At 43.1% G+C, this 20,510-nt stretch overlaps 1 protein-coding gene across 2 annotated transcripts in view; it reads left to right on the top strand.

Moving 5' to 3' along the window:
• Positions 1 to 20,510, top strand: part of rxraa (retinoid X receptor, alpha a) — a 90,929-nt gene that overhangs the window by 22,969 nt on the left and 47,450 nt on the right. The gene's annotated exons all lie outside the window — the stretch shown is intronic.

Below are 20,510 nucleotides of genomic sequence, written 5' to 3' on the forward strand. Positions count from 1 at the left end.
AAATAAATCTGATCATTTTAAATTTGTCATGTTCTGCAATCAAATCTTATTCAAGCCCGATCAAAGCACTGAAGATATGATCTGCAGTTCTCAAAGGTATAATCAGTTGTCATTTGTGTCATAATAAGACAATGAAGTCAACTTGTAAATATGTGTTCTAAACTCGAGTGGAAACGTGTTCCGTGTTTGTACTCCTCACACAACTGCCTTCAAGATTTACCTTGGGGCCTTTTTGGAGACAGCACTGTGCTTGGTTGCTATGATTTATGGTGTGTTTACATGCGGACTGACTGGGTAACAGAGGTGCTCAGAGAATGCTCTCGTCCTGATCTCTGCATTTTTTTTCCAAGTCTCATATTTCCAGTAGATGAAAAATGAAATACGGAACATTCATAATGCATTGAATCTAATCCTTGAAGCATTGAGACATGTCTCCGTTCTATTTCGAATGTGAAATCAGTTAAATTCATTAAAGTGGTTGAAGAGATTTAAATAGGCCCATTTGCATGACGGCTTTTTGTACACTGAAAAACAAGCTTTTTGTTGCTGTTGTTGTTTTTGCGCTACAAGAAAATGAGTTCATGTTGGCCAGCCGTGACACATTACCAACATAATTCAAATCCTCAACCCAATTTATGGAACGCATTTTTCAAATCAAAATCTATGCTGCGCTGTGTTCACACCGGGTTATTTTTGGTTCCGTTCCAATGAACGTCACTGCGATTGCTCTCCTTGTTCGGTGCGAAAGCAATCATCTGAAAACGGGCGCACGCCAAACAAGCAGACCAAGGCCGCTCGAAGAGTTGGCTTTCGGCCCACTTAAGTGAGCTCAAATGTTGCACACCGCAAGAACCAAGACAAAGGCATGGAAAATCCTACTGGACCCCCCACACCCTGCCCACCACCTTTTCCCGCTACTCCCCTCAGGCAAGCGCGACCGATCCATGCACACCAAAGCCAGCAGACATTCAAACAGCTTCTTCCCTCAAGCCATTAACTCCCTGAACAATAACCCAGTGGCTCTTTGTAATTTTGCACCCCCTGTGGAACAGCATTACTGCAATAATCATTGTAGCTATAGCTCTGTACTTATTTGAACCATTGTCACTGATCTTTATTCCACAGCAACAGACACTTAAAAGCTTTCAAGGACTTCTTTACAATTGCACACTTAATTGTGCTCTACAAATGCTGCGACTGGTCACTTTAAAATGGTGCAATGATTATCTGCACCAACTGCACAACTGTTATAGTGTTATATTCTACCACTCATCACTTTAGCTCTGCTTGATACTTTGCACGTTGTCTCACAGTTGTCATTGTGTGGTACTACCGCACAACGGTACGCTTACATTGAATGTCTTTCCATACTTATTTTTCATGTCCTTGTTTATCGTAGTTGCTTGTTATTGATGATCCGAGTGTAGCCTGTACTACCGAAGACAAATTCCATGTGTGTTCTACACACTTGGCCAAAAAAGATGATTCTGATTCTGATGTGAACTCTGCATGGACCAAACACACGGACCGGTGTTGAAAACGGCAGCGGTGGGCAGAGCAACATCGCTGTGCTGCTTGTCTCCATCCGTCTGTGCGGGTTTGTCTTGCAACTGCGCTTGTAACAATACATTTGAAATGCTTTCAGTGGCACCTCGGCGAAGGAGCCATTGCAGAGTCTTCCGCCCCGCAGACAGCGTTTCTCGTTTGCAACAAAAATTGCTTTTTGACATGACTTTATACAAGCTTTTTCCAAAGCAACTTTGGTCCAACAGTAAAAATGCAAATGTGAACTCTGAGCGAACCAGACCAAATTCACTCACCATATATTTCTTTCTTTTTTTTTTACTTTGATCTGGACCAGACGACTGAATTACAAGTCTTAACACAGCCTAAAAAGAAATATTTGATATTGTAAAATGTCCCACCACCTCTCTTGAGCTGCTTGCTTCTGGACGAGTTTGAGCATGATCGGTGATGTGTTAACCTCTTACACCAAGCCTTTGCCTTAGTCCTTTGTTTTTGGTTGAACAGCCCCCAGTAAAATTTGGGATGTTTCCTGCACAACTGGGAGCGTGTGGTTGTATAGCACATTCACAAAAGTCAAACCCTGTTTATGTCGTGGCCATTTAAAGCCCATCGTAGTTGAGGACCCAGGTCATAGAGTTGATTTTGCCTGCCATCGACTCCGAAGCCTAACTTAGATGTGGAACGAGTTTGGTTGCGCCATTTGTTAACATGCAGTACAAGTTTTACAAGGTGATATTAAGCATGTTTTTTGGTGTGCTGAGATGCTCACTTGAGAAACGGCAAACGCTTGTCAAGAAACTGAGGTAACTGAAGCAGAGCAACGGGGGGGGGGGGCAGACAAACCCCTTCTGAAGTCCAAGCTTTATCGACCCTGTAATAATCATGGGTCTAATTATGGAAAGTGTTTCTATAAATCCTCGTTGGAGTGATTGTCCTCCAATCTCAACATTTCAGTGGCCCGATTTCAACCACAATGACAAGCTGCTGTGAGAGGCGTGTAGCGGTGACCTAGCAGGAGTTTTCTGGGAAGGATTGCGAGCCTCGCCCCAAGGAGCCAGATTCAGCAGCGATATGCTGAACTCCAGGCCGCACACTGATGTGGCTAAGCTCTGGTTTCAGGGGTTTTACGTTATTTTGGCCTTTGAAAAAAACTTTTCGGAAAGCAAGCCTGAGAAACAAGACGATTTGATATTTTGCTTTGCATAGGATCATTACGAGGGAAAAAAACCCTGGATTTTTTTTGGGGGGGGGAAGAAAAATGAATTACTTTCCCTCCTAGAACTGTGTTGAATGAGGTGAGTGAGAGGGATCACGCCAAAGAAACGACAATAAAAATAGGGCTTCTTGAAAGAGCACACAATGCAGGCCTTGTACTGTGATTTGGTCTGTCCTCATCGAGCTGAGTGGAGGAATGGAAAAGATTATCCGCAGGAATGTCTGGGGTGCCCTCAAACAGAGCGGGCCGCATGACTGGCCAATAGGAAAGAGGCCTGCAGAGCGGCAGGCTAATTTTTTCCTGATGAACTCAGCCGCCTGCTCCACAATGCAGTCTGATTGCCAGGGCTGAATTCACATATGGTCCCTGTTTGGAGGGTCCAACTGACAGAATCAATTCGGCCTGGAAAGGAAAGGGGGTGGGATGTTGGGTGTACATGATTATTACTGGCTCCCCTTTCCTTTTTTTCTTTTTTTTTTGTGCTTTCATTAGCCTTGAATGTGGACCGTCCACGGAAATGCTCCAGCATACTTTGACTGTCCCACTGTTTCTCACTCCTTCACTACCCGCTCATTCTTCTTTCTTTTCATTCCTCTTTGTTTTGTTTGAATAAGTAACAATTATGCACAACACTGCAGTGCATTCATGTTTACAGCAGCCGTTTCCAGAAACGGCTTGGTCTCAAATCCTCCCAATTAATTTGGATCTCCCATCTATCGGGTAGCGGGCCAAAATAAACATGAAAGCGACACATAGCCAGTGTTGTATAAGCAACCTTTGTACATTCATGCTCATTTATTTTTCTGCAACCTGCACTTCAACATCAGTGCAATGGTCATATCCACGTGAAGGTTTTCTATGAGTAGGCAACATGTGTTTGTAGACCTTGTGGTTACGCAGCAGGGTTTGAGAGCGGAGCTTGGGGAAGGAGGGTGGGCGTCAAAGAGAGGCTCCGGGGAAGGATTGCGTGAAGTTAAAGTGGCTCCCATCTCCTCATATTTCCCATTGTGGGGTCCTACAGAGGTGAGGAGGGTCACTGAGAGGGGCCTCGTTAGCCTCAGCGTGCTCCATGCACCCTGCGCTCTAATTGGCTGTTCAGAGTCAATGCTCCCTGGTCACTTCCTGCTAGGTCAGAAGCCAGAGGGGGCCAGAGAATGCCTGGCTGCAGATTACGGGCTCAAGCCCCAATCATTGGCATCCACTGCAAGCCGTTCTCATACAAAACCTCCAACTATCATAAGCATTCTTTTTAATGAGCGGGAGTTCACTTCAGACCAGTGGACTGAGGTTTGTCATCCCTGGCGCCACGGCCGCCTAATGGTTCTGTTTTGATGAACTGTGTATAGATTATATTCACATGACTCATCAGACATTGACAAACGTTGTGGTTTCAGCTGCTCTTCCATTTCGGTTTACATTACTGCTTTCACATAAACGGGCAGAAACAATATTTCGATATACTGTATATTAGACACCAGGATAAAGCTCACAATAATAATGCACGTGAGTAGTATTTTTAAAACTATAGCAGCTTATAATGAATTATTTTCAGTTTTAATTCATATCAAGTGGTGTAATGTTTGAGCCAGTGCTCATTCAGGGCTTGTCAGCTTTCCATGTGGTTTATCAGTTGTTGAGTAAAATATTGATGGACAAGACGAATGTTCATTAGTCTTGCCTTATTAAAGTAGAACTTAAAAAGATGACAGCACAAGTCACATAACTTTCCGATCGGGGCTCCTTCCAATTTGGAATGACAGAGTCTTCTAAATCTTCGTCAGCCTTGTCTGCCAGTGAGGTTTCCCCCTGTCACATGGGTCCTGGTGGCCATGGCTGACTCGGTCGTAACAGCTTGGGTGCATCTGCAGAGGCCAAGGTCTCTGCGCTCGCACAGAGTGATGGCAGTCGTCCACGTTGGGTCACTAGAAATCATACCGACTAAGCCTTTGATAACTCCCTGAGCCTATAATCCCCCTTGCAGCACCATCACAGTGAAACGCTATCTCATTGTTGCAGCTCAGATCCAGAGCAGGTCGAGGGCAGGAGACAGCTATGGACGCCGGGGATGGACGGGAAACTATCCTCTCTATCTGCTATCATGCAGTTATAGGCATGCTATCTGCTTAAATTATACAATTTACTATTCCTGAACGTCTGAAATTGTCAGCGGCACTTAAGAAAAAAAATATTTTAAATTAAATTTTGGGGCATATCATAAGGTCAAATCAAGGATATTGCTTAAATTAATGCCAAATTAATTATATTTTATTTGGTATTATTTTGCGCCTGTCGGCATCATTTCAACCCCAAATGGTAATTGTTGGTGTGTCACATTTGTATTTCTTTATATAAAGCTCACGTGTAATATATTCTCTCAGAGGCAATTTATGCAAATGAGGTGAGGTTCTTGAAACATATTCCTGCTCAACTCGAAGTTGAACCTGACCCCTTTAGAGAGTTTTACAGTGAAGTGTGTGACGCTTACGTCTGGAAAGGGGGGGAAAGAAACGGCATTTTTTATTCACATGAATTAGAAATGAAGAAGCCAGTGCTTATTCTTCAAGCCCCACGTCGCCTAACACAGAACAATATGTTAATCACTGCAAAGTGTGTTATGCCCCTGAAATCTATGAGCTAATTAGGTGAAAATGTTGCAGATGTCTGGATGATTTCACTGTCGCTGACAGTTGATGGACCAATTACAATCACATGCTGTGGTTCTAGTCTTGCTTCCACCACCGTTTAAACTTGAAGGCGAGTAAGTGCCATGTTTATATCCGTGAGGCTGACTAAGTGTTGAAGGGCAGTGGCCTCTTCCAACCACAGATAAACACTGGAGCATTTGAGTATGAAAAAAGAGCATCGGCCTATCACTGTTGGAAAAGAGCAGTTAGGTGGGTTTCACCGCACTTAACTCTCTACACTGGATAAAAAAAACAAAGAAATGCACACTCCTGTTAAGTCCAAAGCATGATGTCGCCGCCACCACGCTTCACTCTTGGTGTGGCGTTATTTACTTATTTATTTGAGGATGGAGCATGGGATGATGATCAGTGTCATGTTTTGTGCCAAACATCCATCCATCCAATCCTCAAGAGCGTCGCCGGCGTGCTGGAGCCCGTCCCAGCTGTCTTCGGGCAGTAGTCGGGGGACACCCTGAACCGGTTGCCAGCCCGAGTTTAGCTGGTTGTTGATCGTTGATTCACATAGATGGCATTCATTCAGCTGGCAATGGATCAGTTCGTACGCATGATTGCCTACGACACTGAACAGGACAAGCACCAGTGAAATTGATGGATGGGCGGAGTAGAGTTGTCTTTCAAGTGCTCGGCAGCCTAGAGAGCTTCCATCAAGGCGCTAACTCTTGCCGCACTCAATATCGTCCGCCACCCCTGTCTCCATCAATATGGACCTGTTAGGTAGAAGCAGGGACAGATCACCTGACCTGATGCATCTCCCAGAGGAGGAGAAGCCAGGGACAGTCGGAGATGTAGGAGGGACAGAACGCGAGGTGAGTGGGGGTGGGGAGGGGGACTCTGTCTATATTTTGACACTGAGGTGATTTGACGTGCTTGGCATTAGAGCTGGCTTGGCAGCAGGGGCAGGGTGATGAAGCACAACAGCATGGTTGATTGGAATGTCACTGAAGATGCTCTCAACAGGAAGTCAGAAACGTAGAACCTGCACCTCTGCACCCACAAAAGGACAAAACAAGGAATGCGCGGCGCCCAAGGTTGGGCAGTGTGATTTTAAGTGTGTGTGCGATATTGTGGCCAAGAGTTCCGGGTGACAGAGTCCCAACCTCTCAGTGTCACATGCCCCTGCTACACAGCAACAGTCCCACCCGAGTGTGTTCATGCAGGTCAGCACGCACCGTAGAAATGAGAGAAGTGTTTGCATCCTTCATTTAGTTTCCCCACAGAGAGCTGCTAGTGAAGGGGCACAGTGGAGTGGTGGGAACGTAATGGAAATATCTTGTTTTTAACTCTGCAGAGGAGATTCGGGCTGTGGCGGGGACTCGGGTTAACGTGATGGAGATGCATGAGGCGTCAACACCTTAAAATTGTTTGTTGTATGAATTATTTTTGCTCCATGTATAGCATTTTGTATACAGCGTGGTTGTTTTAAAGTCCTCTATAGATACAGTTGAATTGAGTTAGGAAAAAAAAAATGTAAAAAGTGATTGTTTCACATTTGCCGTGGCCAGGAATTAAAATCACAGCCAACGTTGTTAACAAACCAAGCAAACAAGAAGGGCGAACTGTGCTGAGTCACTAAATATTGAGTTCTCATTACAATCCATATTATGTTCCTGCTCTTGGCTAACATGGCAAGTTTTTTTTCTAAATGTGATTCATTAAAATGGTTGAAAAAAGTATTAATGCGTATGATCTGGTGAAGTCTTGCGATGCAACGGAATGATGTATTAACTAGGTCATAGTCATTGCAAGGATACCTGAGGCATTGGTGTGGGAATTGTTGCGCGGAGTTGACCTTTTGAGTAAAAGCGAAGTCAATGGGGAAAATGTGATGGTGGAAAAAGGCTGCGTTAAAAGCTGCGCAGGCGCCACAGGGGCATCGCGCCATGACTCCATTACAGTCATTGACATTGAGCTAATTGACTCATGTCGTCGTTCACCAAGGGTGACATGACTTCGAAATGAGGTTAGGGATAGGATGAGTGATGGAGAGAGGATCGGGTGAACACGGTGAGGAATGACTGTCAATGGGGACAAAGTCAATGTTAAAACCGATGCTTTGAAATGGCAATCTGAATTGGAAATGTCGATTTAAGCAAAGGGGGGCCCGGTGATCCAGTGGTTAGTGCGTCAAGTGCAGAGATACCGGGTTCAAATCCAGCTCCGGCATGTTCTCCTCGGGCCTGCGTGGGTTTTCTCCGGGTACTCCGGTTTCCTGCCACATTCCAAAAACATGCATGGCAGTGGATCGAACACTCTAAATTGTCCCTAGGTGTGAGTGTGAGCGCGGATGGTTGTTCGTCTGCGTGTGCCCTGCGATTGGCTGACAACCGGTTCAGGGTGTCCCCCGCCTACTGCCCGAAGACGGCTGGGATGGGCTCCAGCAACCCCGCGACCCTTGTGAGGATAAGCGGTTCGGAAAATGGATGGATTTAAGCAAAGTTCATCGAGTGTAATTCGGTTCCCTCAAAATGTATAAATAGTTTTATTCCGAGAATATGTTGTTTGCCATCCTTTGAGACTTTGTGACAATCAAAGGGATGATCAGTAAAACATTTTCCCAAGGTGTGATTGTGACTGTGAATGGTTGTTCCTCACTGTGTGCCCTGCGATTGGCTGGCAACCGGTTCAGGGTGTCCCCCGCCTATTGCCCGAAGACCGCTGGGATAGGCTCCAGCACGTCCGCGACTCTCATGACGATAAGCGCATTAGAAAATGGATTGATTGATCATCAGTTGAAAATATCGTAAAGATTGTGAGGACACAATGTGGCCCCGACCTGGATTATTGCAACGCTCCTTCGAATGACTTGTTTTGATTTTCTTTTGTTCTTGACATTTGTTTTCTTAGGTTTGACTTTCATAGGCCATTTATGTCAAAGGGGAAAAAAATTAAAATAAATAAGCAGTAGCCGCTGCCTGTAACTTCAGTTAAAGTACGAACATGTAATTGTGATTATTTAAAATCCTCCCTGCCATCTGCTCAATGCATTGTGATACACAAATGGCTCACGTGCGTATGAGCCTGATGATTACACAACAGCCGGCTTACTTTTGTGGTGGCAGTCGTTTCACTGCAGACACTGATGCTCCGCCAATTCCATTATTCAAACTTAGCTCGTAGGTTGAGCATATGAACCGAAACAAGCAGGCAGACAGTATCGGGCATCAAGTTCACATGTTTAAAATGGAGAGAATCCCAGACGTGCTTTGTTTTACTCTTCTGCCGGGATTGCTGTGCTTTTCGTCCCCTAATCAATGCGTACATGTCGAAGAGTGTTAATCGATGTGGTAATAGAAGATTTTTTTTTTTTTAATCATTGAATCTTCAATCATTTGTTGCGTTGGATGTTCAACCAATAAAAGCCATTACCACACATTACAGCACTGTTGCAAAATGAGTATTGGCTTTTGCTCTCAGCAGTGGTACAACGGCTTGAAAAGGCTTTTGTTATCAGATTGCATGTTATTGGTGATATGATTGGCATTATCTAAGAAAGTTTGACTTTGTCCATTTTGAATGGGTTGTAAACTGTCAGCTGAACTTTTCGTTTTTCGTGTATTACCTCATGTGTTATATCAGCACAATTCAGGGGCAGTTTACCCTAATTGACAGTCCGACTGCATATGTACTTTTTTTTACATGAACATTGGTGCTCTTATTGTCTAATGTAAAGCAGTAGTTGAACACTTTATGAATGTTAAATGTTCGGATGTTACTGTTTTGGACCAAAGCGCAGGGAAGCTGGGAAAACAGGATTGCAGGCAAATCTTTAAAGAAAAAAAAAAGAAAAGAAAAAGAAAATAAATACCACACCATGGAGCGTGTTACATGACATATGACGATCCCCAGAGACAGAACAGGCACAGCCCTACCATTTTTTTTTTCATTTCCCCGGCATGTCATCATTCAATAATCGATGAACTGAATTTACCAAATGAATCGGCGTCATTTACTCTGAAAACATTTACCCCTGTTAGACTTCATGCGTTTTACCAGGTTGCCCCAAAACCCTTGGAAAGCAGTACACTAGCTTTTTGGGTGTGGGGCTATTTAATAGCGCAAAAGGGACTTGTGGCCATTTGATGGATACGAAGTATTTCGAGTGGGAGTGGGTGAGTGCTGATTGTTAACCCAAACAGCAGAAAGTTGGCAGTAAAGTAAACAATAGGCTTAGCCGCATTAACCTTTGCAGGAGTTGCATCATTATTTGTAACACTTGCGTGCTGTTGTAATGGAATTGATAGACTGTGTAAAGGCTCAATTTGCCATACTCTTTACTGATGTAAATAGAACCCAGTTAATTAGTATGTGTTTTTGAGGTGCACATGCCTTTTTTTCTTGTCGCAATTAATAGGCCAAACTGCACCCACGATAGCCATAAACATAAAAAAAAAAAAAAAAAAGAAGCAATTTAGCAGATGTCAAGATGCACAAAGCTCTGGACCACATTATCACCGCTTGAGTGCCTTTCCAAACTGTGTTTACTGCAAATGTGCCATGCCTCATGTATTTAAGGACTGATTACCTCTAAAAAGACTGAAAAAATATAGTTGTGACTGGTGTTAAAATCGGGCTGGAATTAACAAATGTTTTAATCATCAATCCATTTGTTGATTTTTTTCCTGATTGACAGTACAAAATGCTCCAAGAAAGGATTTAATATTCAGTTATTGGTTTTGCTCCAAAAAAATATTGTTCATTGTTCCCCAAAGTAACAGCGAAGGTTTTGTTTGATTCAAGGCGAGGAATATTTACTGTTGAGATTTTGAAATTATAAGGTCTTGGACAATTTCAAATGGAAAAAAAAGGTGTCCAAATGATGAATCAGTTCTGAAATAGAAGAATGGATTGATGTGATTATTGATTAGTTGTCACGTAATCATTGTGCCTCTATATTAAATGGTACGGAACACAAGTGAAAATCCGATGCCTCCCATGGATGAGAGCAGCTCCGGCGCAGCGTAAGACAATGGGGGAGCCCTCCTCTAATTGGAATATTTATAGAAAATATCCTTGAAAGAGGTTCTAAAATTGGAGCTGTGGCTTCAGGCTGCCTGCAGCATCTCTCTTATTTTATCTGCAATAGGGGCATTAGGTGATACGTACACGTTTTTCAAATTCTCCTTTCATTCCGCACATTCATTTGGAACGTTGCAAGGTTTCACCTTGCATTTGAAGTGTGTTGATTATTCCTGACCAGCTTTTTTTGATCGACGCATGGAAGAATTTACATAATTATTCTATTCGTAATTCGAATCGTCAGTCGGGTATTTTCAAATGTCGGGACAGGCAGCAAATTTTCGGCTGGTTCCTTTTTTTGCACAAGTACTGTATTTTCCGGACTGTAAGTCGCAGTATTTTTTCATAGTTTGGCCGGGGGTGCCACTTATACTCTGGTAAACTTGTTCGTTGTTTATGCGTCATGTACACTCATTCAGCCTGTTGTTCTGTATTTTATTTTTATTTTCAATTGCCTTTCAAAATTACATGGCTGTTCTTGGTGTTGGATTTTATCAAATAAATTTCCCCCAAAAAATGCGATTTATACTCCAGTGTGACTTATATCTGTTTTCCTCTTTATAATCCATATAATGGCTGGTGCGATTTATACTGCGGAGTGATTTATAATCCAGAAAATACGGTCTGTCTCATAGTACAAGACCAAACTTTTGGACTTTCAAATGCTGTTTACGCAGCAGGACAGTGCATGTTCTCTCATATCACAGGTCCCTTTGCACGACACACCAGGAACTCAAAGGCCTTCCTGTTTGTTTGCTGACAGGAAACAGGAGGAGATCCATGCCTAACAGAGTGATGGGCAATCAAATTCACTTGAAAGTACAAGTGGCCGCTGATAAATGACAAGGAACCACTGCTTTGACTTGGAACCTTGCCGTAATGTTTTCCCAGCCCCCGATGTCATTTCTGTGAAGGCTGCTTAATGTGACGGACTGTTTCCTTCCCTCATTAAACTTTGAATTGCATAGCAATTTCTTCGTCATACGCATGGGTCACTAACGATCTTGCCCAGTCGCTGTTACTCATCCTTTTGATTTTTTTTGTGGTTTTGATTTGGTCTTAAAAAAAGACCAAAACATCTTTAATTGTATTGATAATGATTGATCTTTCGGCCAGTCTTGTTTACATAGTGTCCTCCTGCCATTGCCCAATAGAGACATTGACCTTTCACATACAGAGCGGCGTACCCTTTTTTTTTTTCCTCAGCTCGGCGAGCGGCTGACGACTCAATTGGAGCCAATCATGTGGGAAATGTTGTTGATGGTAGCAGAGAAAAACACTCGGGTCTGTGTGAGTGGCACCGATGAGAGAAAACGTGACGTTTCCCTCTGATGTTCCCGTCCATCGAGTTTCATGGCCCCAAGCGAAGGGCTTATTTATTGAGGGGGTCCGCGTGTGAAAGACAGAGACGGCCTTGTGCGGCCACCATGTCATGAATCAACTGCTCTGGTGATCTCGTGACCTGCTGGGCCCTCTACTCACTGGTAGAGTTCAAAGGTTGACCCTGAAGATTTTCCCAAATATCCTGTTGAACAGCAAAAGAGTGTAGGTGTAAACTGGCCCGCTATGACTGGAATCATATGAAATTCTGTTTACGTACACAGTGAGGCCACCCAGCGCGGCCTGACCGGATGTACACCAGTTTATTAAAACAACCTATGGCAGGGGTGTCAAACTCATTTTTGTCGCAGGCCAAATTGTTGTTCCAGTTTCCCTTGGAATGCCGTTATAAATTTTGGGAAACCATCTAAATGATTAATCACCTCCACATATTACATACACAGCGCACAACAAATTGATGGATAGCTACTTTTTAAATCAGCATTCAGGAATAATGAGTGTTATTCTCGATTACATATGACAATTTGAAATTTTGTGTCAGACTTTAACAAGCATCATGGATGTTAACATGCTTAATTTGCTTTCGTGGGCCACATAAAATTATGTGGCGGGCCAGATCTGGCCCTCGGGCCTTGACTTTGACACCTGTGACCTACAGTATTGTGGATATGCTGTTTTGGTTTTCTTGACGATACTTTTAATTAAAGTCCAGCTATTTCCTTGCAATGATAACTGAGAATGACATCTCATATTTTGCTTGCAATTCATTCCTAAATCAAAGAAGCTCTTCCTTATTTGAGCGTGATTCATTCTTTGACTGCTGTCAGAATTTTGCATCATCGGATCTCATGCCCGATTGATCACTGAAGTCAAGGCTTAGATGCTGCATTCATGACAGCGTCGGTGTCGAGGGGTTAATCTTGCTTATCATGTGATTCCTCTTCTTCGATTATCTCCAATCACTGTAGATAATAACCATTTGACTGGGTGACCCCTGTCCGCGTATGCTGTTCACCAGCGGAATAAAATGTGACCCCCTCTACCCACCCCCTTTGCACTTTTACGCTTGACTTTCAAAGACCGTAATGATGACTTTGGATCTCATTTGTTGCTAAACTGTCGAGCAGCCCGAACAGGGGAAAAAAACAAAAAACTGAGCGAACCTTCTGTCAGTGGGCTGTCCATTAGGTCATGTGTTCAAGTGGTCCTCATTCTCCTCTTGCGCTTGCCTATTTTTCTCATAGCACTATCCCCAAGGTACTATATGGAGGAAAGGGAAGAAGGGAGTGGACCAAAAAAAAGAGAAAAAAAAAAGCTGAGATATTCCACAGGGGATTGTGGGAACCCACTGATAAAGGCTTGCATCTTAATCCATCCTTAGGCCTGTCTTACTGTGTACCATGAGCTTTTATGTGATCATTAAGGGTGTGTGCGCTCACGTGAACACTTTAGGTATCAGTGTGCTCGTGGGTTTCCATATTTGATATGTAAATGTTGTATTTTTCGGCAATGGCGGAACGCGCTGGTTCAACACTTTGAATCTTCTATTTCAAGGCACCGTTACTTAACATTCAGCTCATTATGACTTGTTTAATGGATTATAAGTGTGTTGAAAGCGCTAATGAAGGTAACTCGGTTCTCCTTTCGAATGCAGCACGCTAGGTAGGGTTCTCACTCGGGGCTTATGCCTTCAGCTCTGTCGCTCCTCCTCTGGCTTTAGTGGAATTTGGCTGATGTGTGCCAAGGGGTGGATAGGAGGGAGACTCTCATCTTGTTTCAGTGCTTTATGAGTCTGACGTGTATGTCGGTAATTGCGGTTATAGGTGATTAAACTCACGATGCCCTTCAGGAACCGTAGGCAGCTATCCATCAGAGTCAAATGGAGGCGCAACAGCAGCTCCCTGAGCTCCGACAGGTTCATCTCAGCTCCTGACTCAGAGGCAGCTGTTTCGTGTAACTCTGGGCCATGTGACGTCGATCGGCAAATATTTTCGATCGAGCTGGAAATACAGACAACCTGTTGCCCTATTCAAATACACCTCAGTTGAGCGTCATCCTCTTGTGACTTCCCTGTAAAAAATGGATTTGATGCACTGTGACTGGCAGATGATCTGTCCTGGGTGTGCTTTCTCGATATCGATATTATTGCAAGATATTACACGTACGTTTTTATGATTTGAGGAAAGAAATACTTTTTTTGTTTCTTGCGGCAAAATAAGTAAGCGTAATGTGTTGTCAGTCAATTAATTTTAATTCACTGAGATAATATCCAACTATTGACTGGTTTGACTGACTGACTATCTGACTGGCCAAATTCAGATAAAAGCATACAATTCCATAAGAAAATGATTGCATGTCTTTGCCATATGCATATTGCATCTGCCATTATCGCAACAGTGATATTTTTCCGATATATTGCGCAGTCCTACTGTACACTGACAAAGGCTCGTAAGAGCACATTGTAGCCCAGAAAGAACAAGCTGACTGTGCGCTTGTACATGTTTCTTTTTGTTGTTGTTGTTTTACAAAGTGTGATGTACACCGAAAATGCTGTAATGGGTATGCCTAGCCAGTGATTTCTTTTGTAGGTCAGTGCGCTGCCACATTAGCATCTGTACATTTTGATCTCTTTCGACCTTTTTTGTTTTTTTTTAACGGTTGTTTTTCCATTCCTGGTTGTGTGCCAGTCCTGTTCTGTATGCAATGATAGGCAAGTTGTGTTTATTAACCAAGTATCAATGTTTGTGTGTTGTGCGTGGGTGGATAAAGGTGGGTACTGGATTCAAGAATCATTTGATCATTCCCTGCTCTATGTATGTTTATGCATTCATGCCTATGCGTGGTGGGCTTTTGTGCATACATTTGCAAGATGTGTTTGCATGTATAAACATGGATGTGTTCTATTTATACCGCAAAAAAAAAAAAAAAAAATGGAGGCCTTTGGGCCTGTTGCTTCCTGGTCTAATTGGCGTGTTCTTCATGTATTTTTTGTGGGTGGGATATCAATGTGTGTTTGTAAAAGATCCATGACTTATCTCCAGAGGCAATGCGTGACCGTGGGAGTCCCGCTACTCATAAGCCCGAACTGACACTCCCAGAGCAGAAAGAGTTTTACCAGGCTGAGAAAAGACAGATGGCCAGGCATCCGAATTTCAGCGCATTACATGAATCTGAACCCCAAATAAAAGATTTCTCCTTGTGTGGCATGGAAGAGCTGCATTTTTCGGTGGCCTTATATCTGTCACTGACCACCCCATCAGTTTGTAACGCGGCTTATCCTGCTGTTGTTTGGATGTCTCCCACTCACACAACCAAGACCTCTTAAACACACAAGGTGAGAGGAAAAAAATAGAGTGAAACTCCAATGTCATTTTTTTGCCTCATGATGTGTTTTAGCGTCACAAGGGCATGCGAGTGAAATGAAGAACTCAGAAATTGTCTCTTCAAGAATAAATGGAAAACAAACAAAAGCCAGGAGAACTAGTCTTTAGTCATCAAGAGATTTGTCCTTTACCAGGTCAGTCCAGGTCATTATAGAGTAGCTCTCTGCATAAATCTATCATGCACAATTTGCATGAGCGGCGTCCGTACTTAACCCCGTTGATCATAATGGCAGTTACACTTGGTATTGAGCCTTTCTTTCTTTTTGCAATTCAAACAAATTGTAGTGGAAAAACCCAAGTCAATATTCCTTTTGAAAGGCTCACTGGACAACATGTATTTGTTGGACAGCCGCCAGTGCGAACGCAACAGAAGTCAGCAGACCGGCCGACTTCTGTTGACTGCTGTTAAGATTGACCCTGTCGGGTTGGCCGTTGAGGTGGTGTGTTCTTCGCCATGCCCCTCAACCTCCCCTCCCTTCGGCTTTTTTTCACTTGCATGATTCGGGCACCAGTAGCTCACACTCACTGCCAAAGAGTCTTCCTTCCAAAACCACGGCTAAAACCAGGGTGAACCAATGAACAACACTTGTGCCTTTCAAGCATGGCTGCCCATGCCAGTCATAACACCCTCGTTATTTGGTCGCTGTCCTGCAGCCAATCCCAACAAAATAAATCAGGCATCTCGCCCATGGGAGGCAAAGCTAAAAAAAAAAAAGTGTCTGGATTTTTTATCGTTGCTAAATAGACCTTCCAGAAAATGACTTTCCCAGCACAACTGTCAAAGCAAATGCAAGTTGCATCATCGGAAAAAATGTTCTTCGCCCTTTGACAGCACTGAGGGATCCTTGTTCAACGTTCAAATGCTGAGAAAAACAAAAAAATACTGGTGTTGTTGCCTTGTAGTACAAAGTGACAGCTTTTCTCATGTTTGAAATGTAAACAGGATTGCATTTGTAGTCCTGTTCTTCCAATTTTCCAGACACTTGATGTATTTTTGATTTGTGTTGTAAAAATAGCTGTCCAGGCAACACATATAAACGTAATAAACATTTTGCATTGCACTACTTTTTATTATTTATTTACAATAATCCCTCGTTTATCGCGGTTAATGGGGACCAAAACCACCCGTATAAACGGAAATCCGCGAAGTAGTGACCAATTAACATAAACTGTATATCAAAAAAAAAATTGCCCCACATCAGCCTTTGCGCTTGAGCAGAGCGCACTAACACACACACACACACACACACACACACACACACACACACACACACACACACACGCGCGCACACACACACACAGCTAGGAACCCACAGGCGTGCTGCAGACGTGTTTATGATTAGTCAATTAAAGTTGTTTAGACAATTAAGGATGGAGAGACCTGCTTTTGTTCTTATAAGTCTCTCTCTCTTTCTCTCTCTCTCTCTCTCTCTCTCTCTCTCTCTCTCTGTCTCTCTCTTTCTCTCTCTCTCTCTCTCTCTCTCTCTCTCTCTCTCTCTCTCTCTCTTTCTCTCAGCAACACACATACACTCCACTTGCACGCCCATGCATTAGGGATGTGAATCGCAGCACTGAGGACGATTCGATACACATCTCGATGCACTACCAGCGATGCGATACTTAAACGATACTTGGAATTTTCTGGCGACACGATGCGATACGTTTCACCGTCCATGTGATACGACGCGATACACATTTAGTTCAAATCAATGCGATCCGATACGATTTAATGCAATTTGTTGTGATATTGTGCAATTAAACATGATGCAAATACGCAAAGAAAAAAAGTTTAAAAAAAGATGGAATTCAGTATGGTATTGCAAAAGGTATACCACTTTATTCCTTATAAACAGTAGAACGTGTAAAACAACTTATTTAAGCCCTTTCACAATTGGGTTTTGTGCAAAGAAAATGTAAACAATTTGGCACCTGAGACTCACAGCTGTTGCTGTAGTGTAAACACAAACAGACTACTCTCACTGAGTGTCTTATATGAAATATCCATCTCCATAGGACAGAAAAAAAATACAATTGAAACAATTTGGCAGTCACAGCCTCAAAGCTGCTGTGTGTATTGTAGCGTACACAGACCACTCTCACTGAGTGTCAAAATGAAATGTCCAAAAGAGTCATCCATATATAGTTTTTCCTTACGCGGTCACAGTGAGCTGCAAGGGGACCCCCAAAATAAGAGGCAATTTTTTTCTGATAGGTGACTTTAAACATGAATAAAACTGTGCTTGCATCGGATTTTACCGATACCCACCAACGCATCGTGATGAATCTACATTTCATCCGTCAATTGCGTCATACCCAGTGAATGAGCCGATGCACTCGCATCGCGCACGTGCGCATCGATGCATCGATTAATATCGATTATTTTCCACACCCTTACCATGCATGCGCGCACACACACGTGCCCCACGTGAACCTTCCTCGCTTGAGCAGAGTGGCACGCATAGTAAACAACACTTAGACACAGATTTTTGCGGACTTCAAAAAAAAAAAATTCTTATGATTGTTTGAAAAATTCCGCGAAGCACCGAAGCCGCGATAAACGAACCGCGAAATAGCGAGGGATCACTGTATTTTGCTTTTGACTGTAAAACGTGTGTTCGGGTCCTGAGTAAATGGGACAATGTACGCCCTCCACTTTGCTGAAAATCTCAAACGAAAATCATGTGAAGTCAATTCACTGATTCCAGGGTAACACCTGCCAGGATCTGTTTGTGCACTTTCACACTGTGGTGGACTGATTTGATTTTGTTTCATGTTCTGCCTCGGTGTCCATGTCTTGCCTGCTCCTTTGGTTTACATCATAATGAAAAAGAACCTAGACAAGAACCGAGTGGGGATGGAGGGAAATGAACGTAGACGCAGCGAGGCCGGGCAGATGATGCAGAGTTGCCAGAACTCGCGCTAGAACATGAAAGACTTATGCCATAAACTGGGATTATTCTCATCTCCTGGGAGTTCCGCTGATGAACAGAGCATGCAACTGGAAGGATGTGGAAATAAATGGTTAGGGAAGTAGGAACAGATGAGAACGAGAGAATGGGAAAATGAAATGGAGGAGCCTGAGCAGCACCAGGGAGAGATGAAAGAGTAAGAGAGTACAGTCGGCTCTGACTCTTCTCTCATCTTCGTGGACAGCGGGTCCACGCAGAGGCCTGCTCATGCTTACAATTCTTTGTTGGCCACCTTCATGCTGACTCGCTTTTTTTTTGTATGTATTCATTTATCTTCAAAACATGCCCCGAGCCCCCTTGAAGAACTGCTTAGCAATTCCATTTATGCACCAGGGACGAAAAATCAAACACTTTCCGGACAAATGCATTGGGACAACTGGCCATGACATCTAAGAATTAAAAATTGGGAGAAAATATGGACAGACTTCTATCTTGTCGCGGAAGGCTTACTACAATATTTTGGAATTCATTTTGGGGAAATGTTATCCTGTTCAATTCACGGAAGAACATTTGAGCGGTCAGCTTCCGACGTTTGGTGGATGACCAGTTTTGTAATTTCCTTTCGAGCTCTTCCTCAAGGTATTAGGTCGTGCTTAAGATATCAAAGAGGTCACAAAATAACAATTCGGATGATGCTAAGGGTCACCAGATTGATTGACACATTGATTGTCCTGATTTTCTATTTGCGTTCTTCTCATTGCACGGCTCACCAAGCTTTCTGAAAGTGAGAGCTATTTCTATCGTACCCAATAATGCAACCAGTTAGATATGCATTTCCCAAATATCAAATTAGCTTAAATTACCTTTGACTAATGGATGAATTTGCATGGATAATTTTTGTTCAGCGACCCCACGCTCACCATCTCAGTTTCTAATTCAAGAGCAATAGAAAGTGTGTCCAAACCTTTGACAAGTGGTCTATGTAAAAGACCCTCTGACCTCTTTTTCTAGTGCACTTAACTCCAGACACTTCCAGCCACCTGTGGGGCACAGACAGTTCCTTTAAAGTTAGGAGTTCAACTGGTTCGTTTAAGTGGCTGGTAACAACATTCCCAGCTTATTTACTGTGTTAAATCCAAGCTTTTTACAGGTTTAAGTCAATGTTTGTTTGTTTTTTCTTTACCATGTTCATCTTAAGCACTTACCACAATCAATAAAATCTACTCATCGGTTATTGAAACCGTCAAATAGGCTTTTATTTTTATTTTTGATTAACTTAAGCAGACGCAATGAAAGCCCCAAAAAGATTTCACGCATACTCGTACTCGGTGTAACCTGAAAAAAAAACATCATTTGAACAAGCTTGTAAATACAGTCAAAGCGAGCATGTAACTTATTTGTTTACGATGGGCCAATAGTTCATATATTTAGTGTGTACTGGACAGAGTGTCTTTAGTGGAATCCAGGGAGATGTATTTGCTTGCTGCGGGTCAATACACTGATCCAAAGTACACTCCACACACACACGACATGCTGTACTCATGCACACACGTAAATATGTGCGACCCCTCCTTCCTGAGCGAGGCGTGGATGTATCCCTGGGCCACGAAGCCTCTTCCTGCAGCACGTAGACACATCATTCCCATCGCCACCGAAGCCCACCCCCATTAACCTGCACTCCGATAAAAGCCCCCAAGGGTTCCAAAATGTTTCCGAGGCTGCTTTTTCTTCACCCGCTACATGCTTCGAAACATTTACTTCGATATACAGCTTACATACACCCTTTATTTTTCTATCGATTCCAGCATTCTTTTGCTTATTTTGCTCCTTTTCCTTTTCACTTTAGCAGCGGTCTTTTTTTTCCTAAAAGAGAGACAGAAAAGGCAATGTCGGGTCATGGAGCTCAGGAAACACGGAAATGAGAGCCAAGTAAAATAACGTGTGTAGTTGGAAGACTAAGATGTCCGTCATTAAATGAATTCAAGACAATCCCTTGACAACAGAGAAACGTGTCCACTTTTTATGGCCGATGATACCTAGCCCGACAAGTCCCAGATAGGGGTTAGCACGTGCACAATGGTCAGCAACATCTGCTGCGGCCCTCATCCTGCTGTTTTCGCATGCACGGATGCACAAGCGCAGCATCTTGTTTTGATGTGGTGAGTGCCTCCCAGAACAGGAATGATTGTTTATTTTCCCATTCTTCAATACACAGACTACATGAAAAAAACCCCAGCTATAATTAAAGCTGAATGAAAGGTTTCTTTCTCATTGGCTATTATTTTCTCAATTACATGTCCCTCAGGGTAAGGCTATGATCACTTCAAAAATAATCATATGCCCTATTTTTCGGACTGCAAGTCATTCCGCAGTAGCAGCAGTCAAAAACATGCAACAAAAAAAAACAAACAAA

Source organism: Hippocampus guttulatus, chromosome 17 (assembly GCF_054856545.1).
Source record: "Hippocampus guttulatus isolate MCC_2025c chromosome 17, RoL_Hgut_1.0, whole genome shotgun sequence".
Lineage (NCBI taxonomy): Eukaryota > Metazoa > Chordata > Actinopteri > Syngnathiformes > Syngnathidae > Hippocampus > Hippocampus guttulatus.